Consider the following 13,279-nt stretch of genomic DNA (forward strand, 5'->3'; position numbering starts at 1 on the left):
CCAAGAGGGTAGTGTACTAGTGAGGGAGGGTTGAGAGGGGAGAAAAGTGCAACAATGAATGAATGGAAATCCAAAGTCTCTGTAAATTTTTACTGAAATTAATAATAAATTAAAAAAATAATTAAAATATTATAATACAGATGTTCTAAAATACTAAAAAAAAAGGAGGAGGAAGAGCAAGAGCATATAATACGTCCTTCAGTCCCAGAATTTCTTGATCCAGCTATACCTACAGCAGCAGCAATAGCTGAAGCAGAAGACCAGAAGTACCTGGCATGAGACGGAGCTGAATGCTATGCCCCACAGACAGAACCAAAGGCTAAGAGCCTTTGCCCAAATTTGTTGGATAACTTGGGGTGGGGGGCTTGGAAATCCAATTTTGGCAGGACTGAAACTTTGTAACACTGGCCTTAAGCCACAAGGCTCAAGGCTGAGGTGCCTGTGAGCTCATTTCAGAAGCTGTCCTTTCTGAATCCTTCTATTAGCCTGGATTATAACCTTCTACCTTCCCTAATATGGCTTTGTGTGGTCTGTGAGCAATCACATTAGATTTTGGACCTAAAAAAGCAGTAAGATTGGTATTAAGATGAGTAGAAAAAGGGATAAGAGTGTGGGAGACTTGTCAGACCTCATGGGAATTGGGTTTTTTGTTGCTGATGGTTTTGACTGGAACAATTCCCCCTTGTGAAGATCACAAAGGTCACACATGGCCATCCCCCTATGTGGCTCTTGCTCTTTTTACAATAGGGTAATTAAGAGTTGTAGTGAAAATGATGGAATCTTACACAAATAACAACAGCTATTACTCATCTGTCAGTTTATCGAACAATATAATGAATATCATATATAAGTAAGCACTGTTAAGATTATTAACAAACATCTGTTTACAGGTAACTGCCAGAGATTTAAACTAGATTCAGAAGAAGCTTGTCACAAGAGATATTATTGTTGACGTCAAATATATCTTGGCTTTAAGCAGAGAATAATAGAAAGTGGCTTACTTAGATCTTACTGACTATGCAAAGGCACTTGACCATATTGATTATACCAAATTATGGCTAACACTGAAAATGTTGACCAAGAAGTCATTATTTGAACAAAGCAAGGAACACTGCTTGTTCAATATCTGGAAAAGTGTGTGTCAGGGTTGTATATTTTCTCCATAAGTATTAAAACTCTATGTTGAACAAATTATTTGAGGCTGGATTCTATGCAGAATGTGTCATCAGGATTCAAAGAAGACTAATCAACAACCTTATTATAAAGCTATTGCAACCTTGAGAAAGTCAAGAAGACTTAAATCACACACTAAAGAAAAGTCTTACATCTCCCAAAATGGGTTCCATTTCAACATTAGGAAAACAAAACCCCTCACAAATGGACTAATGATAGATGGTAAAAGACTGAAATTGCCAACAGTTTCATTTTACTTGGATCCAAAATCAATATTTATGGTAGCAGCAGTCAAGATATCAAAAGAGGAGTTTTCTTACAATGACCGCCTAAGAGTCACTCTGTAAGAAGCAACAACTCCCCCTCTTTTTCTCCACCTTCTCCTTGGAACCACGAAACAATGAACATGTATGCGTGCATCTCCATCCACGTCTGCCAGGCTGGTGTCGAGATTGGCAATGCCTGCTGGGAGCTCTACTGTCTGGAACACAACATCCAGCCTGTTAGCCAAACATCAAGTGACAAGACCACTGGGGGAGGGGATGACTCCTTCAACTCCTTCTTCAGTGAGACTGGTGCTGGCAAGCATGTGACCAGGGCGGTGCTTGTAGACCTGGAGCCCACAGTCATTGATGAAATTCACACGGGCACCTACCGCCAACTCCTCCACCCTAAGCAACTCATTAAGGCAAGGAAAATGCTGCCAATATCTATGCTCATGAACAATACACCGTTGGTAAGGACTGACGGAGTTGGTTTTTGACCAGTGCATAGGTCTCCAGGGATTCTTGGTTTTCTCCCAGCTTTGGTGGGGAACTAGTTCGAACTTCACATCCCTACTGATGGATCAACTAACTGTTGATTATGACAACAAGTCCAAACTAAAGTTCTCCATTTACACAGAACCACCCCCCATCCCCCAGATTTCCACATCTGTGGTTGAGCCTTACGACTCCATTCTCACCTCCTAAGCCAGCTGGAATACTCAGATTGTGCCTCCTTGGTAGACAAGGCTATCTATGACATCAGCTGTAGAAACCTTGATATTGAACACCCAACCTTCTCTAACTTGAATATGTTAGTAAGCCAAATTATGTCCTCTATCACTGCTTCCCTCAGTTTTGATGGTCCTCTGAAAGCTGATTGGACAGAATTCCAGACAAACTTGGTGCTCTATCCCTGCATCCCCTTCCCTCTTGTCCCATATGCCCTGCTATTTCTACTAAGAAAGCTCTCTGTAGCAGAAATTACCAATGTTTGTTTTGAACCAGCCAACCAGATGGTGAAATGTGACTCAAATGTGGCTTGCTGTATGTTATACCATAGTGATGTGGTTTCTAAGGATGTCAATGCTGCTATTGACCATCAAGACCAAATATACCATCCAGTTTGTAGACTGGTGTCCCATGGACTTTAAGGTTAGTACTAATTACCAACCTCCCACTATAGTGCCCGGTGGAGACCTACCCAACGTACAGCAAACTGTGTGCATGCTGAGCAAAACCATAGCCATTGCTGTGGCCTGTGCTTGCCTGAACCACACATTTGATCTGGCATATGTCGAGTGTACCTTTTTTCTCTGGTGGGTGAGAGGACGGAGGAAGGAGAGTTTTCTGAGGCCTGTGAGGACATGGCTGCCCTTGAGAAAGAACATGAGGAGGAGGGTATGGATTCTGTTGAAGAAGAGGGTGAAGAAGAAGGCAAAGAATACTAAAGTTAAAATGTCATAAAGGTGCTGCTTTTACAGGGAAGCTGGTTGTGTTTTAATCATTGAAAAGCTGTGGTCTCACCAGCTAATTCGTATGCAGCCATGTGACCTATGTCTTAAAACTTGAACATTTTGAACAAAGTTCTCTTCACAAAGACACTTTGTCTAGTTTTCTGATGCATTTTTAATAAAACATTCCCAGTCTTAAGTAGAAAAAAGACATTGAAAATATGTTGTATTGGGATAATCTGTCAAGGACCTCCTTAAAAAGTGCTTGACTGTTTAAAGAAAATGCACTTCTTGTAAGAGATGGCATTTTTTATTGTGTCTAAACACTGAATAAACAAAAAGAAAAGAGAATTGATGCCTTTGAATTGTGGCTTTGGCAAAGATTATTGACTAGCCCATGAACTTCCAAAATAATTTGCAAATAGATCTTGGAGGACGCACAACCAGGGAACTCCATAGTTACAAGAATGCTGAAACTCTGTTTCACGTACTGGGGCACATTCTCAGGAGGGAGCAGTCCTTGGAAAGAAACCTCACACTAGAGAAAGTACAAGGTTAGCAAAAGTGCAGATACCCTCAATACGATGCATTGACAGTAACTTCAGCAATGGGCTTACGCACAATAGAGATCATGGAGATGGTGCAGGATAGTGCAAGGCTCACATCTATTGTTCATAGGATAGGTCAAAGCGATGGCACCTAACAAACACAATAATACTACCTGTTCTCTCCACTAACCCAGCATGACTCTAATTATGTGCATAAAGTTATATAATCAAATCACATTTCAACTGTCTTCCATATGGCTGCCACTTGGTGACAAAATAAAAGCTGCATGAAGTTATATGCACAAGCTGTCTGGATGCTGTAAAAAGAAATGTTGACCAGTATGATTAAATCAGCATGTATGTTAACATATAATGGCTAAATTCACAGAATAAATTGTCTCTCCCATGAGCAAAATCTGGAGGAAGAGAAGAGATATATGCAAATTTACAGTGGTGTTTACAAATGAACTGTGTCTTATACGGTTATACCATATGTATACAACTTCTATGTATTTCTCTTTTCAATTCTCTCTTGTTTTTTTTTTTAATATATAATTTCCTACCTTAAGAGAGCAGTCATCTTAGTCCATTTGGCACAATTAGTCATACATCAAGAACGTCTCTCTTTAATGGAGAGAGATTAAGTTTCCAGATGAGTTTCCACTGTTCAAAAAGATAAATAAATAAGCCTGAGTGGAATAGAAATACAAGAATGGAATCTGTTACAAGAAGTGACCATGGTGGACTTTACTCAGGGTTTTGATTCTCTTACCATGATATTTTTAAAAAGAGTCATTGCTCTTGGGATAAATATGTGTAATAATAACATTAAGAATTATATTTTAGGAGCCTCTATTGTGTCAGGAAATATTTATAATAAACCTTGTTAAAACTCTACAGAAAAGTTTGGAGTGTCCTTTTATATGTAATGAGACAGAAACTAAGATTGTTGCTGTTGCACATAAAACTGCTCTTAGAGTTTTACTATTAAAAAATAAATAAATTAAAACCCTCTGATGGCCTAGTGGTTAAGAAGCTGCACTGCAGTCCTGAAGGCATGTAGTTAAAAGTCATGAGAAAAAATGGGAATTTACCCATGTGATTGACTACCTGTGAAAACCTGACAGAGGAGCAGCTATGGGTAGGTTCCATCTTGGCTGTACACTTATATAGGTTCACCACAAGTCACAATGGACTCAAAGGTAACTAACTAGTAAGTCACATGCACCTACCAGCTACATCTTTATACTTGCACCAAAATTTCCAGGTGACTCCTTAGAAATGAGATGGGGTTACAGAAACTCATCAAGGCATTGTAATGGAAAGGCCAATGTGAAAGGGCTCTTAGGAGAAATATAATCTGATATTCTTACTCTTAAGTAACAAAGCGAACCCCAGAGACACACAGCAAGTGGCAGGGCTTAAACCCAGGTGATATGGCTTTAATTCCCATGTCTTTTGGCCTCAGGTTCCAGGAGCCGTTTTAGAGGTGGTCCATGGGAAGTTCTTTTTCCTCCAGATGCTAGTCAAAGCTTACTAATCTCCAAGGTTTTATATCATAAGTTCGGATGAATAGATCAGCTTATGCCAAACCAGACAGTTGATTGAGTTAGGATTTGCAGCTAGGATGGATCCTTTCCTAATATGGTCCACTGGACTTCTTGTTATCCATAGAAACATCATTTACTGGGATATGCTAATTATTGACCCACAATGTTCAAGCAGGCAAATAGCAGATGATAGAATTTGAAGTAAAATGACCACTACTTCTTTGTCTTCTCTTTGACTCCTGACCCAAAGTTGTAGCTCTACTGGGATGGGCAACCACGAGGCTGCAGGCCAGGTTGAGATTCTACAAAGTTTAGAAGTACCTAACTTAGAGGCTAATGATCTGACACTCTGACATCTGGCTTTTCTCTCCCTCTTTTAACTTTATTTGCATCCAAAATTGAGAGAAGAGGTAGAATGGAAGAAATTAAAAACTTGAGACTCAAGATAGAAGCACTGTCACATCTAAAATACCTGACCCTATACCATGGACTGCCAAAAGTATAAACAGATCTGTTCTGGAAAGGGTAAAACCAAGTTACTTTCTGGAAGCAAGGATTCTGAAGGTCCATCTCACATACTTTGGGCATGTTGCCAGGAGGGACCAGTATTTGAAGAAGGACATCATGCTTGGAAGGGTGAAGGGATAGTGCATGAGAGGAAGACCCCAGATGAGATGGATAGACATAATATGTGGGGTAATGGGGTTAGGTGTTGGAGATAGTGAGACTGGCTCAGGACAGGGCCGGATTCAGGGCTATTATGCATAGGGGCACTATGAGTCACAAGTAACTCGACAGCACATAACAACAACAATTAATAGTGGAGCTCTAGTGGCTTAATAGTAAGGAGAGGAGTTGTCAACCAAAAGGCATGTGGTTTGAATCCATTAGATGCTCTGGTCAACCTCCTTCCACGCAAGTTATTACATTAAAAAAACCACTGAAAACCCACTGAAGGGTTAGCTATGAGTTGATTCAGACTCAACAGTATACAACAATTATGTGCAGAGAATAATGGGCTCAGTCACTAACAGAAGGGTTGGTAGTTCAAACCCTGTAGCAACTCTGCAGGAGAAAAATGTGGCATCTGTAAAGAGGTGAAGCCTGGGAAACCTCCTGAGGCAGTTCTAACCTGTTGCTTAGTAACAGCGATTCAGAATCAACTCCACAGCAGCGTTTGGTTTGGGTTTATCATGTGATCTGCATGCTACACAGCTTAACTTTTTGGTCTTCGGCATCTCATTTGTACACTTGGTTAATATGGGGAAAGAAATGATCATCATTGTTTGTCCCCCCCCCAAAAAAAAGAATAATAAACCACAAAACACACAAAAACACTCTGGACCTTTACCTGGTTTTAAGGTAATTTAACCAGGTGTTTTCTTCCACCATTGTTATTAATATAACATTTTGGACTGGATACAGTAAGTGAAGAAGTATGTGTGTCTATTTTTGTTTTGAAGTGTTCAGCTTAATTTTTAATAGTCTTTATCTGTGTGCTTGTGCTTATTTTTATCCTCCAGTCCTAGATTATAATACCTATAGAACAAAAACAGTCCTTGTCATTTTTACATTTGCATTCCCCAGCACCTAACATACAGATGCCTTTAGTAATTCTTTATTAAATGTCTGAATATTATGAAAAGTGTATATGAAAAGGACTTTTTAATTTCTTTTTTAAATTTCTTCTATAACCCAACTGTGTTCTAGAAGGGTATTATTTAGCCTGACATGGTTTTATAAACTTTACCGTCTTGTCATTAATTTCTAGTGTTTGGCATTGTGGTCTGAAATGATATTTTGTATTATTTCAATGATTTTTAATTTGTTTAGTATTGCCTTTTACCCTCATATATGAACAATTCTAGAGAATGTACTATGTGTACTTGAGAAGAAAGTGAGTTGAGATTTAGTTAGGTGCAGTATCCTGAATACATCCCCAAGGTCAAATTGGCTGATTGTCTAATTTAGATCTTCTGCATCTTTGTTAAGTTTGAGTTGACCCATTCTTTGGTTATAGTGGTATGTTAAAGTATCCTACCACTATTGTGGGGCTGTCTATTTCTTACTTCAAATCTGTTAACTATTGTTTTATATCTTTTCCAGGTCTATAATTTGATGTATAAGATGTTCACTAAGTTAATGGTTTCTTGACCTATTGTGCCTTTAATCATTTCATAGTGCCTTTCTTTATTTTTTTATGGTGGTTTTCATCTTGAAGTCTATTTTTTCAGAGAATAGTATTGTCATTTCTGATTTTTGTGGATGCCATTTTGTTAGTATATTTTCCCCCATTCTTTGATTTTTTTAGGCTTTTCCTTGTTTTATATATGTGTCTCTGTTGGCAAGATATTGATAAGTTTTGTCTTTTTATTCATTCTGATACTTTCTCTCTTAATTGGTGCATTTAATCCATTTACATTAAGTGTGACTGTTAAAAGGCCAAGCTTTACTGCCATTTTGCTGTATTTCTTTTTTTCTTATTTTTAGTTACTATAAACCATCTATTTTCCTTTAGTATCTCCATGTGAAGGACTTTCCCTAGAATATCTTGTAGAGTAGGTCTTGTTTTCATGAATTCATTGAGTTCCTGCTTTTTTGAAAATTAATTTCTTCTTCACATTTGTTGGACATCTTTGCTGGGTACAGGAACTTCTGCTGGCAATTATTTTCTTTCAGCCTTCTATATGTACCAATCCATTAACTTCTTGCTAGCATGGTTTCTGCTGAGAAATCAGAACTTAATCTGATTGGTTCTTTGTAGGTGACTCTGTTTTCTCAGGCTCCGAATTTCACTATCTTTCACATTATCCTTATCTTTGATTTTATAGAATTTAACTATAATATTTTACTTGATATTTTTCTTTTGAGGATCAGAGATCCAGGGGTAAAGCCCCAAATCATTATGATCATAAGAGCCACAATGAGACTAAACTTAGAAGGCCTGATATAAGTAAGCTGGAAAAATATATCAAGAAACGAACAAATAGGAAAGGATAATATCGATGAATGGGACTTCCTAAAGATTAAGTCTGCATGTGCAACAGATTGTTTTTCCAATAGGATGAAAAGAAAACTAACTTACTGGGGAAAAAACATTTAGCAATGTATTCTCAGACAAGAGTCTCATAACGAAAGTTTAAAGTATACTTCAGGGTCTCCACAAGAAGACTGATAACATGATTACAAAATAAGTAGAACTCTTTTCACTGAGAAAGGTGGATGGCCAACAGGCACATGAGAAAATGTTCAAAATCACTGGCAAAAAGAGAGATGCAAATCAAAACCACAATGAGATATGATCTCATCCCAGTAACAGTGGAAAAGTTAAACAGGACAACAAGCAATACATGTTAGAAACGATTTGGAAATATTGGAACTCTCATTCACTGCTGGTTGGATTGTATAATGATAAAACCATTTTGGAAAGCAGTTTGGTATTTCCTCAAAAAGCTAAACATAGAAATTTCATATTGTCCAGCTATTCCATTGCTCTGAATATACCCTGAGGAAAAAAAAACTGGACACAAATGAAGATTTGTACACTGATGTTCATAGTAGTATCATGTATAATAGTGAGAACATGGAAATGGCTTAAATGTCCCCCAAAAATAATGAATTGAGAAATTATGGCACATTCATATGATGGAATGCTATGTAACACTCAGGGACAACAATGTAAAAAACAAAATAAACCCAACAACTCTGTAACAAGAATGGCTACAGACCATTATGCTAAATGAACTAACTCAGTCTCATAAGGACAAATAGTGCATAAGACCATTATTGTAAAAGAAGAAGGAATAGTAAGATGTAAACTAAAGTCCAAAGGGGAAGGTTGAGGGCAGGGCGACTGAAGATGAGGAGGGTGCTCTGAGGGAGAATGAGAAATCTCCTCCCTCGCAATTTACTACTGCCTCTGAAAACCCACTGAAGGGTCAGCTTTGGGTCAGTTCCAACTTGATAACAAACACCACCACCACATGGGAGCAAGAACCACTTTACCTTCATGTCTCGTTTTCTTATAAAAACAACAAAAACCCTCCAGACATTCAAAGTAGTTTCTTCCCATCTTCAACACCCAGATTTCCCACTCCAAGACTGCTCAAGTCTAAATGCAAAATACTTCTCCTGTTGTTAGGCACTATTGAGAGGCCTCTGACTTATAGCAACCTGTACACTCATATAACTGAACAAAATGATACCGAAGCTTGAGCTCAATGTTTCAACTGTTGTGTCATCTCCCATTAAGGGTTGATCTGACTTCTGCTGTCCTACTTTACCAAATAGGACACCATTTTCAATGCTTGATTTTTTTTTCTGATGATATATCCAGAGTAAATTAATCAAAGTCTTGCTATCCTTTCTTGTAAAATGCCTTCAGATTGTCTTTCTTCTAAGACAAAATGTTGTTTTTATGTGATGTCAAGTGGGAATCAAGTCATAGCTGACTTTCTACTGGGTTTTCACATTCTCTAAGTCATACCAGAGAAAATTTCCCATCTTTCGCCTGTGGAGAAACTGATGGATTCAAATCACTTACTTGGGGTTGACAGTGCAACTCCTTCCAATAGGCCACCAGAGCTCCCTAAGACATAAAGCCCTACAAATTCAGTTAAATGACTAACTGAAAAGCCTATTTCAACTGAAAATTCATTTCATCTCCTTTAGTTAACCAGAAAAATCTCAAAAGACTGCATCTTTGTAAATTACGTTTAAAGTCTCAACACATTTAGAAGGAAAATTACACCAAACATTTCCCAAGCTCTATAGACAATAAGGGAGAGGGGAAATGTTCGTGGTTCATGGATTTCAATTTGTTTGTTCTTTTCTTGAGATTCACATTAAACACAACTGGAATGTTATCTATTTTTCATACATTTTGTAAAAAATCTCAAATACCAAATTTATGTCTTCCTCTATGACAAATCAACTTTATAATTTAGAGGCAACAGCTGAAAGGCATCCTTCAGCTAAACTATTTGTAAATGCATTAATAGAAAACACCACAATCATTTCTTTCTGTTTGTTTTTTTCATCTTCTAAAACTATGCTACCTAAAAAATAATAAACTGTTGTTATGTGTCATTGCATCAACTGCATACTCAGAGCAATACAATGCACAATAGCTCTGAATCCTGCTCTATCCTGAGCCAATCTCACTGTTTCTGACACACCTACCCCCTTTACTCCGGTTACTATGCCCATCCATCTCATTCAGGGTCTTCCTATCCTGTGCTGACTCTTCATCTTTTCAAGCATGATGTCCTTCTCCCAGGACTGGTCCCTCCTACCAACATGCCCAAAGTATGTGAGACAGAACTTCAAAATCTTTGCCTTCAAATACAAATTACATATTATTTTTCTTTTATTGTCTCCCAAAATCAAGGTATAAAATAGATTTTGGGATTTGCTTCTGCTCTCTAAGGAATAAGATTTTACTTTTCATCTCTGATTATTATTCTTTTCATCATGTGTTTTGAATAGCCTTGACATATGTGAGTACAAGGCAGAGGTAGGCATGGTTTTACATGGAATTTTTTTTTCAAATGAGAGAAGAAACAACAGGAAAAGGAGCTTGAGCAAGATGCAAATGTGACAAGAGGCTCAGCATCAACTGCATGCCAGGGGAACAAAAAAGGACAAGCAGGTTAGAAGAATAAGAATAGAATTCTAAATACATCTGATTATTTTCAGCTTCTATTTATGCTGTCCTTAACATCCACAAGAATAGCTTGCATGCAGTTGCATATTTGATTTGGGGTATAATTTAATAGTCAGAATTGAGATACCAGAAAATGTCTGGAAAAAAAGCAATATGTAGAATAAATACATATATTGTCATTAATGACCAGACTTTTCCCTTGGGTTGCTTATTATGGCTGTAAAAATGTTATTTATAATAATTCAATTTAAGTACAGATTACTCCTCCAAGGAGAAACTCAAAATAACATGGCAAATTATTCTTTCTTTCTATGCTCTGAGGTTTATTAATACTGAGACACAGTATCACCAGGTGTCGTGATCAACCAGACAACTGCAGTATCTCTAACACAGCCTACTTTTGACAGTTTCTGGGTTTGCTATGGCCTTTGTTAATTATTGAAGTTCTTTATTTTCCTTCTGCAATGGGTTTGCTGCCTCCTGGCTCTTAGCATCCCAATTTAACAATAGGAAAAGACACACTTTCTCCATAGTATTCTAGTACCTAATGCCTTAAGTTCTTTAAAAAATATTTTCCCTCTTGTCTTCTTTATAGCTATCTTTCTTTCTAGAATGAAAATGGCATGGCATTTTGGAACAGACTATAAGTTCTAGAGACAGGTCTTGCTTATGTTTCCAGTTACTAAGCATCAAGTAACTGATTAAACCACTTGAATTTCAGCTTCTGGAGGTTTGTAACAAAATTTATAATTGTCAACTTGAGATATTTTTTGTGATGAGCAAATTAAAGACAGTAATTACATCTAAGTGTTTTATATACTTTGAAAGTCATAATAAATATTTTTAGTGTATCTGCTACTTACAAATATATCCTACTGTTCCTTGTAAGCAAAGAAAGTATTGTAATAGTACTCCTGGTTTTGTTACCATGGTTTTTATGAAGGGGTGCGAAAGTGAAAAGGAAAGAAAGATTAGCAAAAAGAGAGAGGGAGGCACAAGGCAAAGAGAAATATCTGGAGAAAAAGAGAAGTCAAACTAAGCACCTCCCACTAAGATACTCACTTTACTCCAAGTTCTTGTTCTTACCCCACTCCCTCACATGCTTTCTGCCAACCTCTTTAGTCTTCGCTGCATGCATACCCTATTGTGACAGATGAATTGTGTCCCCTAAAACTATGGGCTGTAAATCTTAACTGTTATATCTTTGCATGAAGCTTTTGCAGATAGTCTACTCCTGTACTTATTTACAGCCTCATAAATCCAATGGAGGGTCAAACATTACCCAGATGTCAGTGGATATATATAGTTGCACATAATACCACATCTAATTCCTTTGGTACTTTCATGAGACCCTATGAGTCCAGGATGTTTCTTAAGCCAATCACTTTTAACTTATGAGATATTAAGCATAGAAGAATGTAGGTAGGTAGTTCATGGAAATGTCCAAGGAATGCCACATGGAAAAATGCTAGAGAAGGTGAGATGAGGATTTCCAACCAGAGTAGACAGAGAAAGCCTTTTCCTACAACTGATGAATATGGTATTCTCAGGGTAGGATAGAACAGGGTTCTGGTCTACTGTCCCCCAGGTCAGTATGTGTTGTATTCAACTAGATACTTAATAACAACAATAAACAGTGATTTGGTCATTCTTCTGGAAGTCCAAGGGATATTCAAAAGTCTTTTCCACAATCATAAATAAAATGCATCCATTTTTCTTTGATCTTTTTTATTTATTGTTCAGCTTTTTCATGTCTATGATGCAATTTAAAATACTATGGTTTGAGGCAGGCACAAGCAAATCAGTCCTCAAAGTGACATCTTTGATTTTTAGCACTGTAAAGAGGTCTTTTGCAGTGTATTTGCAATATGTCATCTCACTCTGTAACTTCTGATTCAAAGAGCATTCATTGTTGAGTCAATGAACAAGTGTCGTGGGAGAAATACAACCAGAATGCTCCTTAGAAGCAAAGATGATGAAAGATGCTGAACACATTGTCAAAAGGGAACATATGCTAAACATACTTACTTATCTGGATAAAGAAATAATGTTTGATAGAGGGTAAGCAGGAAAACAGAAGCAAAAATTCAACAGCCACCCTCAATGAAATGGATTGACATAGTGGCTGCAAAAATGCTATATTCAAATATAGCACTGAGTGTGAGGATGGCGAGGACTAAAGTAATACTTTATTCTGTCGTCTACAGAGCCACGACAAATCAGAAGAACCCACTCAAAGGCATCTAACATCATCAGTTAAAACGTTGTTAGCAATTGAGTGCAAGTTTTTTAGACATTTTTTGCTGTATATATTACTTCATTTTCAAGATGTTACTTATGTAAATTAACAAATAATAATTGCTACAATACATTAGCTAATATATCAGAAAATTTGACAAAATCAGAGACTGTAAAAATACCTACAAGAAGAAGAACAGTGCTTGTAGCACATGCAGATGAAATAATGAGATTTGAGATCGTTGTAGTTATGACAGCATTGACTGGAATTTATTAGAAGGTTTGAAAAGTAAATGACACAGAATTTTACCCTTGAAGATATACTGATGCATGTTAATCAGGCCCATCAAACACATATTTTAAAATTATTATTTTATATTGGTTTTCA

General features: G+C 37.2%; 1 pseudogene; it reads left to right on the plus strand.

Moving 5' to 3' along the window:
- The first annotated feature begins 1,579 nt into the window (after positions 1-1,579).
- Positions 1,580-2,887, plus strand: LOC102845931 (annotated as a pseudogene).
- The last annotated feature ends 10,392 nt before the right edge of the window (positions 2,888-13,279 follow it).

The sequence above is a fragment of the Elephantulus edwardii genome, unplaced genomic scaffold (assembly GCF_000299155.1).
Source record: "Elephantulus edwardii isolate Elephantulus edwardi_28Jun2011 unplaced genomic scaffold, EleEdw1.0 scaffold00031, whole genome shotgun sequence".
Classification (NCBI taxonomy): domain Eukaryota; kingdom Metazoa; phylum Chordata; class Mammalia; order Macroscelidea; family Macroscelididae; genus Elephantulus; species Elephantulus edwardii.